At 40.3% G+C, this 13,499-nt stretch overlaps 1 pseudogene across 1 annotated transcript; it reads right to left on the bottom strand.

Annotated features, from left to right (window-relative positions):
- Nucleotides 1–9,854: 9,854 nt before the first annotated feature.
- On the bottom strand, nt 9,855–10,464 carry LOC311182528 (rho-related GTP-binding protein RhoG-like; annotated as a pseudogene). The gene has a single exon. The product of its transcript is annotated as a rho-related GTP-binding protein RhoG-like (transcript).
- Nucleotides 10,465–13,499: the final 3,035 nt, after the last annotated feature.

Raw genomic sequence — 13,499 nt, 5'->3', positions numbered from 1 at the left:
TTCTTTTTCCTGGTCCCTTATTTAGGTTTTCTAGATTCCTGCTATGAGTGAGACCATCCGGGATTTTTCTTTTTCTTTCTGGCTTATTTCGCTGAGCATGATCCCTTCCAGCTCCATCCATGTTGTAAAGCAGAACAGTTTTTGAGAGCTGAGTATAAACACCACTTATATTGGGTTGATGACTTCGCTTGGAACAACTGGTTATATCTGAACTGTTCTGCATCAACCAACAAAGAGTCACATTCTAGCTCACTGTTATTCAGTAAAGTATTTCACATCCCTGATAAAATTGTGAGTCAAGAAAAAGAAAGCTGTACCAACATAATAAATTAAAATGGAAATCTAATGCTACCATGTTTACTTACCTATAAAATCCAAGACAATCGAAAAATAAAAGATTGCATTTAATAAATAAGGATAAGCCATGTCAATTTGAGCAAGCAGTTGTTTGCCATGAATTGCTCATGAGTATTGTAAAATATACTAAATAAATAAGTTTAGAGATAAGCCATTTTTAATTGTACAAATAAAGTAAAGTGCATTTGCTTGATAAAGAGACAGAAAAAAATATAAAGACAGAGAAAGCAGAAAAGTTTAGGTGAGAGATTTATCTCGAAGATGTCTCAAAAAGTTTTCCACATCTTTAATCTGATTTTCTCATTCTGCTTTCTCCATCCCTGATTTCTAACTGCAATTTTATTTTCATAGTCTGTGAGTTTATCTTTTGCTTCTTTGTCTTACTCATTTCACTTAACCTAAGATCCTCTAGGTTCATTCAGATTGTTGAAAATGACAGAATTAAATCATTTTAAAAATATCTGAAAATGGAAACAAAACATTTGGTGGTGAGCAAAATGTAGTATATACAGATGCAGATTTATAATGCTGTACACCTGAGATCTACATAATGCTATAAGTCAGTGTTAGTTTAATTAAAAAAAAGAAGATCTAGGGCTTCCCTGGTGGTACAGCAGTTGAGCGCTGGGTTGCAAACTGCCTGCAGCCTGCACGCAGGTTCGATCCCCGGCTGCTCCCCAGCCACCGGAGGAGGGTCCCAGATGGCACGCAGACCTCTCCTGCCGCCCGCTGCTCCCCTCAGTAGTGTACTTCGGTCCTTCTGCCTGCTCTGCTCCCTGCTCTGGCTCTGGTGAATTCTCTCACCCTCCCGCGCTTCTGACTGTACCCAGTGCTTGTATAAATAAATAAATAAATCTTTAAAAAAAAAAAACAAAACAAGATTTAATCATCAACTGCTTCATTTTTGTAAGTTTTGTATTGTGTTTCTATACAGTAAGATAAGAGATAAAATTTCATCATCCTGTTTGTAAGGTCTTCACAAATAAGATGTTGAGACAGTGAATGGTTAGTGAAATAAAACTATTACTATATTTCTCTTATTAACATTAATTATTGAAGTATTGGTAAGATTTCGACATTATAAGTAAGAATCTTGATCAGATGTTTGCCAAATTATAGATTTGCAAATTAAAATCTTGCAGTGGATTTGCATATTGTAATTATATGCCATTCATCAAACTATGATAGTTCCACGGCCACAAAAAATAAAAAGATTTCCAAAAAACAGAATTTCAAAGGCTTCATAGAAGTTGGCCAGAGGAATGAAAGAAAGGTAAATGTAGTCATGTGTGAGTTAATGGCCAGACACATTTCTTCAAGATGGGTCTTTAGGAAATTTTGTTGCTGTGTAAATGCAACATTATCAGTGGATTTTTGTATACTTAAAGGACAGGAGGAACAAAACAACCCAAGTTCAGTTCAAGCAAAGGGAAAGTTGTGATGTCAATGGGCACTAAAAACAACATGTGTGAGGCTGCTGCTGGAGTAAAGAGTGTCTGCGATATCACTAGGCAAAATGGATTAGGGCCCATTCCATTCTTAGGCATCTGCCCCAAACATTCAAGGATACTAATTTGAAAGGAGATTTGGACTCCTATGTTTATGTCACACTACTCACAATAACCAAATTATGGAAGATGTGGTCTACATACAGAATGGAATATTACTCAGCGATCATAAAATATAAACTCATGCATTAGGCAATATGCGTTAGGGACCATTGTTGTATAGATGGTCCATCACTGACTGAAATAATCATTATATACATGACTACATTAGGGTACAGGGAACATTTTATTTACTGACACAGGAAAGTGCAGGAAGTCTACAGGGAACTAGAAGTAATTTACTTTGACTAGAGTTTTTTTTTAATTTTTTTTTTTGTGGATTGAGATCATGTACATGAAGTGCACAGGGTCTGAAACATGGAGCATGTTCCTCAAAGTCAGCAGCTTTAGTAGCATCAGTAGTAGTAATTGTAGTAATAGTCGTACATATTTAGATCTAATAAAATACAAAATATCAATGACATATAAAATTATACCTGTGCATAATTGGGTATTGCAACTTTTATTCTTGAGTGTTTATTCATTTTTGCTAATAATTGGTTCAAAAACACATTCAACAAATTAGAACTCAGTAGGATCCTAATCGCCCACAGATTACACATGCAGATATGTGCATGGTTTTCTGTAATAGCAAATATCAGAACTTAATATGAGAAAGATGTGATATAGATATTTACACCCAAATTAGATTAGATGAGAGAACAATTAGTATATCACCTCTGGCTAGCCAGTCACAGAAGCAAGCAAATGATACTCAATAACAATTAAAAGTAGGAGAGAAAATAGCAATACATTGTATTTGAATTAGAATTTTTTAAACTGAGGAGGGAAAAAAGAACTTTAGAAGAACACACATTATACTTAGTATTCCTGACTTTGCATTTTTTGACTTAGGTCAAAAACCTCCCTGAGTTCTGGAACTTCCAACAGTGCAATAAGCCACCTTCTCCAGATATTTTTTTTTTATTTCCTCAAAATGTTGACTTAGATAAATATTTCCAAGATTTTCAAAATTTTTCTAGGGATTTTATGCCATTAAAACAATATCAACATCCATTTTAATTTGTTTTTATTGTGATAAAAATATTTTTAAAGTATTTGCTGTTCAATACGGTAACACAGGTGAAATGCTCTAAAATAGAGCTCTAGAAATTAGCCATCTTCTGTAATTAAACAGTTTACCCATTGAGTAATTAATAATCCATCTCCCTCTAATCCCACCTCTGGCAATCATACTTCTTTGAGTTGCTCTATTTTATATGCCTCACAGATGTGGCATCTGGCAGTATCTAACCTTTGTAACTGGCTTGTTCATGCGTAAAAGTATCCTCTGGCTTTCTCCATTTTGTTGCGTATGGCAGGATTTCCTTCTTTCTTCAGATTAAGGTGTCTTTATGTTCCACATTCTCCTTATCCAGTAATCCACTGATAAACATTTAGGTTATTTCTACACCCATAGCTATAATGAGCAACTGACCCACTAATTAATTAACTCACCCAGGTAGTATCCATCATCTCAAGCTTGATTTCAAACTGGCTGAGGAACTCGCTGCTGTAGACTCCCACATGCTGCCCCCACCTCAGGCCAGGTGATCATGATTAGCACGTTCTTCTTCATCATCTGGGCTTCACCGAGGATGGCTCCTCCTTCTGAACCCTTGTGCATAGATGCCTCATCAGAGAGTGCAGCTTCCTGAAAGGCAGGGGTGCAGCAGCAACACTGCCAGGCACTGAACAGCCTGTCAGTGCTGATAGGATGGGTCGACTCCATGGCAGGTGAATGGGTAAAAGGCCCATTTTCTCTTCTGCTTCACTTGCACCACACTGTCAGGACAATTCCTGTCCTGTTTTCTCAGGGCTGACTCAGAACTCAACTTATTCACTGATATTTGCACAGAAAGAGAGCAGTGCCATGGGAAGAGTGTGACATTACCATCAGGCTCCACCTAAAGCTTAGACAGGTGGAGACTCCCAGAATTTAGATGAAAAGTCTGGTGGCTTCACGATGAGGTAGTGTAATTAAAATAGGCAGAGATCATATAGAGTAGGACCATCAGAGGCTTCACAGGACACCTAATGGACCTTATTTATTTATTTAGTTAGTTAGTTTTTAAAAAGATTTAATTTATTTACTTATGCATACAAGAGCTGGGGTAGAGGCCAGAGGTGCGGGGGGTGAGAGGATTCACCTGAGACAGAGCGGGGAACAGAATAGGCAGACTGACTGAAATACACTGCTGAGGGGAGCAGCGGGCAAGAGAGGAGAGGTCTGCCGCACCATGGGGGTTTCTCCCTGGGGGGCCGGGAATCAAACCAGTGCTGCAGAGGCTGGGGACAGCTTCACAGAGCAGCGCTCAACCCACTGTGCCACCAGGGAGGCCCCAAGAACAGATTTTTGTTTGTAGAATATGATTCCAAAAGAAGTGAAAAGAAAGGAAGAGGAGAGAGGAAGCCAGGCTAGTGGCAGATGGGTTCAACATCAGGTAAATCTAGTTGACAAATAATGAGAACAGGAACTGTGAAGATAGTGAAAAAGTAAATTCATAAGCTGTTATGAAGAAAAATTGATGTATGTTAGTGACGGGCTGGATGGAGTGGGTTAGGGTGACGGCCAGGTGTCTGGTGTTTTTAACAGAGTAGCATCAATAACTGAGCGAGAAAACACGTGGGGAGAACAGGTTTGAGATGAGATGTGTTTGGAGTTGAGATGAATGAAACTAGTCAGTGTGTCCATCAAGTAGTAGATATTGAGGGTGGAGTTCAGGAGAGAGAAAAAGTTAGACTTTCGGCAGGAAACAGATGGCCTACCAAAAAAAGTAATTGAAAATTTGTTAATGAAGTTACTGTTATCATGGTAGAACAGGAGTTGGCAGTTAAAACAGGATTGACAGGGCCTACCTGGTGGCGCAGCAGGTTGAGTGCAGTGCTGTGAAGCTGTCCGCAGCCTCTGCAGTGCCGGTTCGATTTCAGCCCAGCCAGGGAGATGCCCACATGGAGCAGCAGACCTCTCCTGTCTTGCCCACTGTTCCCCTCAGCAGTGCTTTCTATCTGCCTGTTCTGCTCCCTACTCTGTCTCTGGTGAATCCTCTCACCCTCCCGTGCCTCTGGCCTGTACCCCAGCTCTTGCATAAAGGAAATAAATCTTGGGGGAAAAAAAAAAGATTGGCAGGTACTAGCAAGAGTAGAAATTGGTCATGGCCCCTAGGAGTGGCAGGACAAAGGCAGAAAAGCTTTACTGAATGACTGAGAGTGCTGCAGAGGATGCCATCTGAAAGGAGTAATGTCTTTGGGGGCTGGGAAGTCCTACCTTCCCTTCTTCAAGCCTGCGCACATCTCAGGTGGACTGCCTAGGCCTATGCCAGCTGACTGTGTGACATACAACTGCTGAGGCGAGGGCAGGGGTATGTCCATGCAAATAGCATGTCCCTTGCATTGGCCCCATTAGCAACACTGTGACCAATAATCCTTGGGTTAATATATCCACGTGACACTGACAAATTGTTTAGCTGCATGATCCTAATTGCCTAATAGCCAGGGCAATCAATTTTGCATGTGAATCATTACATTTGAAGGTACCATAGTTTGTTATTGCCATATGCCTGGATATGCATATACTAGAAACAAACACTGTGAATGGAATAGATGGAATCCCTCAAACAATGCACATGACATTAAGACATTCATTTTGTACCGTGAAAAGGGATATTCAGACAGACTGAACTGATTCTGTCTTGTGCCTGAGATTCCATGTTACTGAATTTTTTAAAGATTTATTTATTTATGCATACAAGAACTGGGCAAGGGTCAGAGATAGATGAAGTGACAGGATCCACCAGAGACAGAGCAGGGAACAGAATAGGCAGACTGACTGAAATACACTGCTGAGGGAATACAGGAGAGCTCTGCTGAGCCATGTTGGTTCCTCCCTGGCCAGGGATCGAACTTGTGCTGCAGAGGTTGCGGACTGCTTCATGGTGTGGTGCTTAATCCCTTGTATCACCAGGAAGGCCCCTCCATCTTACTGAATTTTTAACTTAAAAAAAAAAACTAGTTTTTTATCAAAAGTTTATTATCATTCATGAGGAATAATTTGAAGGTGATGCTAGCATGTTGGTCTTCATAAAAATTCCTTTTAAGTACAAAATTCAATATATCAATGTATGCTTATGACCATTAAATCAGACCAATAAAAAAACCCCTTCTCAGGGATACCATCTCACACCAGTGAGAATGGCACATATTAAAAAAAAAAAAAAAAAAAAAAAAAAAAAAACTAGCTACAGCAAATGTTGGTGAAGATGTGGAGAAAAACGAATTCTCCTGCACTGCTGGTGGGAGTGCAAACTGGTCCAGCCACTGTTGAGAGCTGTATGGAGATTCCTCAACCTACTAAAAATAGAGCTTCCATATGACCCAGCAATTCCACTCCTAGGTATTTACCCAAAGGACACAGAAACATTCATTCCAAAAAGCACTTGCACACCAATGTTTATAGCAGCACTATTTACAATAGCTAAGCTATGGAAACAACCCAAATGCCCAAAAATAGATGACTCGATCAAGAAGATGTGGTACATATACACAATGGAATATTACTCAGCAATCAAAAAAGATAAACTCATGCAATTTGCAGCAACATGGATGGAGCTGGAAGGGATCATGCTCAGCGAAATAAGCCAGAAAGAAAAAGAAAAATACCAGATGGTCTCACTCATAGCAGGAATTTAGAAAACCTAAATAAGGGACCAGGAAAAAGAATAACTATAAGAAAGAAAAAATCAAAATCAACAAACAACTGTGAACCAGAGACACACTATGGGGGAGGGGGAAGGAGGGTTTGGGTTAAAATAAGGGGGTGCAATTGTATGGGGAATATAAAAATAAAATTAAAAAAAAGATGGGAATAATCAAGAAATAATAGAGAAAATTATAATTAAAAATAAAAAACACCTTCTCAGGGCCTCCCTGGTGGTGTAAGGAGTTAAACACAGCACCGTGAAGCTGTCCACAGCCTCTGTAGCACAAGTTCCATCCCTGGCTGACCAGGGAGCTACCCACATGGCGCAGCAGACCTCTCCTGCCGTTCCCGCTGCTCCCCTCAGCAGTGTATTTCAGTCAGTCTGCCTGTTCTGTTCCCCACTCTGTCTCTGGTGAATCCTCTCACCCCCACACCTTTGGACTATACCCCCATTCTTGTATGCATAAATAAATAAATCTTAAAAAAAAAAAAACACTTTCTCAGACTTAGGGCTCACACCTTCATTTATCAGAAGACATGAGTTTGCTAAAAACAAACCTAGGCTTACTTTTAGGAGTTTGGCAGGCAAAGGGGGAGCAGAAGGCACTATTAAATTAAAAGTCAATTTAAAAAGATTTCAGTAGCCTTATAGGCAGTTCCCAGAGACTCCACTGACAGCCGTGTTTCTTTCCACTTTCAACCAAGAAGTCTTACAGTATCCCAGGAGGCATCAATCAGAGTACCCCAATACTAGTAAACCTTGAACAGCAGGTGTTCATTTGGCTGCTTGTGGGAAAACTCAGTGACTCTACACAAGGGCAGAGGACACACGTACTCACAGGCAAGTGGCTCCTGCAGTTGCCACACTACTATAATAGTAACCCCACGTTCCAAATTTCTACTGGGCCTTCGTTGAAGAAGGCTACCCTCACCCTCTTCCAGTGAACACACTTGCTGCAACAGAATCCCTGTCATACACAGGAGGCCCTGAGCCATACACTGGGGAGATACAGCATGATGTATTGAAATGGAGATAAAAGGCATTTGTTCCACAATGCTGTTCATTCTGGACCCTTCACTGCTCAAAACAATCAATGAAGTATAAATATACACCCAGATGTACTATATGAGGTGGAGGGTGCAGTGATGAAGGAAAAAAAAAAAAACCTTATGCTAATGGAAAAGAGAAGAGGAAGATTTTGTTTTACCTTCCTCTTCTTGATAGAGACACTATCCTTGGTATCAGCTTGACTACTAGGTTCCAGTTTTCCAAGAAAAACGCTGCCAGATTTAGCAGATAAAAATACAGGATGTCCCATGAAATTTGAATTTCAGATAAACAGCAAATAAATTTTAGTGTAAGTATGTTCCAGGTACTGCCTTGTACACACTATTACTAAAAAAAAAAAAAAAAAAAAAAAAATGCTTGTAAGAAATTACTTTAATAACTCTGGGAACCCTATTCAGGAGACTGAGTGAGCCTGAGGCTACTCTCTTCATAAAAGACAAACAGCAATATTAAGGCTATCACAGAACAAATCACAGACACTTCACCCACCACAGGGGGAGGTCACATGATTCTTTTGGCTCCATTCCCCAATAACTCAAAAATTCAATGCTCTTTTGGCAGGGTGAAGGCAAGTGTGTGGTGTTGCTGCCAACCACTATCTGCCAGGCAGAGAATTAAGTTTTCCTTCTACACAAATAAAGAAGGTCAAAAACACAGCAAGGGAAAATAAGGAGAAACAGGCCATTGGCACATGGAATCTGACTCTTACTCTGCAGAGCAGGCTAAGCAACTCCAGCAAAACCACTAACACGTGGACTGTCCTGGCTTCTAGAGATAGGGATCCAAAATATCCTCCCTCTCTTGGAGCAACTAATAGACCTCAAAAGGAGAACACACACACACACACACACACACAAACACACCATACAGAGGAGGCAGGGAGAGGAATGACAGCAGAAGGGAGTTATTGGAGGGAGTCACAGAGCTCCAAGACAATGACTAGCTGGACATCTTTGTTTTGTCTTGTTTCGTTTTATTTAGGAGGAAACATGAGTGGTCCTTCCTTGAAGCAGAAGGCAGAAATAAAAAAGGACCCCACAGAAAACACAGCTTTTGGAGGGACTGCTAGCTCCATATCATCAGGCCCATAGCACTCTCAGAATCTGACAGCAGATCTGGCATCAAATGCCACATCCAATGCACCGTCATAACTAAGGACCAATTCCATCTCCAACTCTGAGAACCTGTAACAAACCCATGACTGATCAACAGTTGTCTGAAAGGCATGAGGAGGGAAACGTCAGAAAGAACGGAACTACACGAGGTTTTTCCCACAGCATCCTCCCTCAGAATTCCTAATTCCCAGTAATCCGGCATCTCTGAAACTCTGTCCCTGGGATGTTAATGGGTGTTACATGGGACCAAAAACATACTCAGTGAAATAAGAGGGGAAACACTGCTTATTTCTTAGTTTTTTAATTCCTGCATAAAGGACGGAGTTCTACTTTATTTAAATCACTGGTTCCCGATTTATTTGACCATGGAAACCTTTCAAGGAACATCTTTTACTATACTTCAGAACTTTAGGAAATACTGCTTCGCTATTTTTGGAGAAATGTCTCACCTCAAGAATGGGAAGAACTTGTCAACATTTGGAACATCCAGGAATCACACATTAAATGGTTTCCAAAAAAGAAAGTGTTTCAGAAAGTTTAAGATAATGTTTTAAAAGTGGAGAAACTCGTCCTTCTGTGAAGCTTTTGCTTGTTGGTAAGTATGACCAAGAAAGCTGAAATCAGATTTAAAAGCAGACAAGTAAAAGCCTACAAAGAACAATATTAGGCTGCACTGCTTAGTTCTGGCCTGGTCAGGACAGAAAAGAACAGCACTTGGTGGCATCTCCTCTAACTGCCTGGACAGGGGAGACACACACACACACACACACACACTCAGGTGTACATACACAACGTCAAACTTCCTCCAAAAGGTTCAGACCAAACTTCCAAACATCAAAGTAGCCACATACAAACCAGCTACCTTCGGTTTTCCAAAAGCCAAATAACCTAAAATCCATGGTTTCCAGAAGAAAAGACAAATGGCTCATGTTGGCGTTGTTATGTGCTGCCAAAGAAACTGTTACTTATTCTCTATAGTGGCAATCCTCAAATAAAAAACTCGAAAGCTATAAGAGGACATACTTCTTGGTGTTTTTCTTTGTGGCAGAGTAAAGCACAGCCCTGACAGCTTCCAGAAATACCTCCTGTACCCCATCCCACATTGCCACAGAACATTCCAGATACAGATACTGACAGCCCCTGCCCCCACTAGGCCAGGGAAGTGCCTTGCTGAGGAGTTGTAGTTCTGAGGCTCTATTTCTTCCACACCTTCACTGCCCCAAGGTTACTCTGAAGATCTCTCTTGTTGCCAATCACCAGAACAGGTACATCAGGACAGTGATGAGGCCTCTGGTTGCCACTGACGCCTCACATTGGCATAAGAGGATGGGTTGCCAATGGAAAAAAAATAAATAAATATATTGTCTGGATGAAGAGAGCATGCGGTAGGTCCTCTTGGCCAGCTGTGTCACACAGATTCGGGCTGACGATTTCGCCATGTACAGAAGTCTGGGCACTGACATCATCAAACAAGGTAGGGGTGTACTACTCAGGGAAGGCGCTCATGGTGTAACTGATGAGGAGCCAGTTCTCACTGATGCACACATCTCCTACCACCACATATTTGATCACCTGTATTCTTCCCTGGGAGTCCTGGCACCTTGAGTCTTTTCCCATGAGTTTCAACCTCAGCAGACCTAGCCTCACAAGTATCTCCAAAAACAAAACAAACAACTATTTACTGACTGATAAGAAAATATTTCCAGCTAGACTTGGCAGTCTCTGAGACCTGTGCAAAGATAGGGGGTTTTGTTTGTTTTTCTCTCTCTTCTCTCCATATTAACTAAGGCAGTCTCACTAAAATCCAATGACCTCCAGGAATGTAATCTGCAATTCCTCCTAATTCTTGTTAGACAGTTGTAATCCTATCCTACTTTCTCACTCTTTTGTCTGTTAAAAACCACTTAAACAGAGCCTCCCCAGTGGCTCAGCGGTTGAGCGCTGGCTTGCGAAGCTGCCCACAGACTCTGCAGTGCCAGTTCGATCCCCGGCTGCTCCCCTGCCACCGGAGGAGGGTCCCACATGGCGCACAGACCTCTCCTGCTGCCCGCTGCTCCTCTCAGCAGTGTACTTCGGTCCTTCTGCCTGCTCTGCTCCCTGCTCTGGCTCTGGTGAATTCTCTCACCCTCCCGCGCTTCTTACTGTACCCAGTGCTTGTATAAACAAACAAACAAATAAACAAATAAATAAATAAATAAATCTTTAAAAAAAAAAAAACACTTAAACAAAGACCTCAGTGGGACAAAATTTGGTTTAAAATCTGAATTTGTGCTCCCCATTTTGCAAATATAAGACTCCCCCCAAATAAGTGCTATTATTTTATTTTAGCCTCATAGTGTTCCCCACACCCCCAGTGGGCGATATTAAAACAATCACATGCATTTTATGAGGTAGAATGAAAATAAATGCACATCAATTTTAGTGATACAAGATAAGAAATGAAACCATTTAAGGTGTTCAGATTTCTCTCCAATGAAGAAAAAAGTTGAGGAGTACTATTTCCAATTTTCTCATCTACTGTGGTAGTTGTATCCAGAGACTCAAACATGTCATTGAAAGTTTGCGTGACCTCGGGAACATTGTTAAAAGTCAAGTCTTGGATGTATCACTTGTTTTATGATTATAATAACTAACATATCTTATTATAAAGTCTAAATAAAATATTTTGACAAGGCAAATTTTTTTTGTTTAAAAATTTATTGAAGTAACATTATATAGGTTTCAGGAGTACACCATTATAAATCAACATCAGCATTCAGTCAACTACTAGAAGTCCAATTGCATTTGCCACCATACAATTGACCCCTCTTAACTGAGTTACCCATCCTTTTTCCCCTTCCCTTTTCATGACCACTAATTTGATTTTTTTTTGAAGATTTATTTATTTATTTGTACAAGAACCGGGGTACAGGCCAGATGCTCAGGAGGGTGAGAGGATTCACCAGAGACAGAGCAGGGAACAGAACAGGCAGACTGACTGAAATACACGCCGCTGGGAGCAGCGGGCGTGACAGAAGATGTCTGCTCGCCATGTGGGACCCTCACTGGCCAGCTGGGATCAAACTGGTGCTGCAGAGGCTGTGGACAGCTTCAAAGCACTGTGTGCCACCAGGGGAGGCCCTGCTTTTATTTTCTTTAACTTAATTCATCATTTTGTTACTCTATCACATATGAATGAAATCATTTGTTTTTTGTCTTTCTTCACATATGACATATCTCACTAAATACATTATCCTCTAGGTCCATCCATGCTGTTGCAAATGCAGAATTTTATCTATATTTTATGCCCAACCAGTATTTCATTGTGTGCATTTGCTACATCTTCTTTACCACTAATCTGTTGATGGGTGTTTAGGTTGTTTCCAACTCTTGGCTATTGCAAATAATGCTGTGAAGAACATGGGGATGTTATCTCTTTGAATGAGTGTTATCATACTCTGCAGGTAAATACCCAAAAGTGGGATACTGGATAGTTTGTGAGAATTTTGTTAACCATCTAGCATTGTTCTTGGCAACATGGTGGCCACATTTTCAACATTTCTTTCACTGCAGGGAATGTTGCTGAATTATCCAATGCCACAATTAGTCCAGGTAAGAGTCAGGACCAGGAAAGGGAAAGTGTGTGCTTCTGCTACATGCCTATAACCAGACATGGAACTTGTTTAAATTTATTTAACCCATACAAAAGCCCCAGTGAATTAGAGGCAAACCCTTTTCTTAGCTCCCATTTCAGCATCTTTCTGCTACAGCAAGCTGCTTCTCTTTGGTTTCTGTCCTCTGTTCAACATTAACTTATTCAACATTAAATTCCCAAACCAGAAAAGTCCACAGAGACATTCACATCTAATTTCCTTTTTTTTTTTTTTTTTTTTTTTGTCATAGCTTTTCTCCTGCTTACCATCTGGACAGGTGACTCAAAAGTCATAAATGGATGAGGTTCTGGAGAGATATATCAAATAGCTGGCAGGCCAAGGTCAGGAGGACACTGAGGTTCAAATGATTTTAGAAGATTGGAATTAAACTTGGAGATCTTCCTTGTATCTTCTTTCCTAGAAAGAATAAATCAGGATGGCCCCAAATGACTTCTCACTTTTTAAAAATAAAAAAATATCATCTGCTTATGTAATTGCCATCTTGGAAAATGCTACTGGTGAAAGAGATATCATATATAGCAGTATTTCCCTTATAATTCTCCAGAGACAAGCCTGACATACTTTTGACTCAGAAGAACTGGCCAAAGGGCTGTAGCGACTGTTGACATCATCCATCTGTGAACAATATGCTAAAAATCCATTCTGCCAGCAAACAGACAAGGTTGCATGGAATAACATCTTTACAGTAAGGGAAAATGATCTTCTTTCAAGAGTATTCCTTTATACTACTCTTGCTCTACCAGGGACCACATTTTAATTTTTTTTATTCATTTTTATCAACGCACCCTCTGCTACTCAGGAATGACATGTATAGACAGTTAGGGTGCTGAGAAACATGCACTCTCTCAGCCAGCACAAACTAAATATCAATTTAGCTTCCCATGTGTGATACCTTCACTGAATTGACAAATTATGCTTGAACAAAAAATGGGAAGAGGCTAAGAAGAGGGAAAGAAAGTTTAGAAAAATTTAATTAATTTGTATTTTGAGGATTTTGTT

This window comes from Talpa europaea, assembly GCF_964194135.1.
Source record: "Talpa europaea genome assembly, chromosome: 1".
NCBI classification, from domain to species: domain Eukaryota; kingdom Metazoa; phylum Chordata; class Mammalia; order Eulipotyphla; family Talpidae; genus Talpa; species Talpa europaea.
The sequence above is the reverse complement of the archived record's forward strand: the minus strand, read 5'-3'. Positions and strand labels throughout refer to the sequence as shown.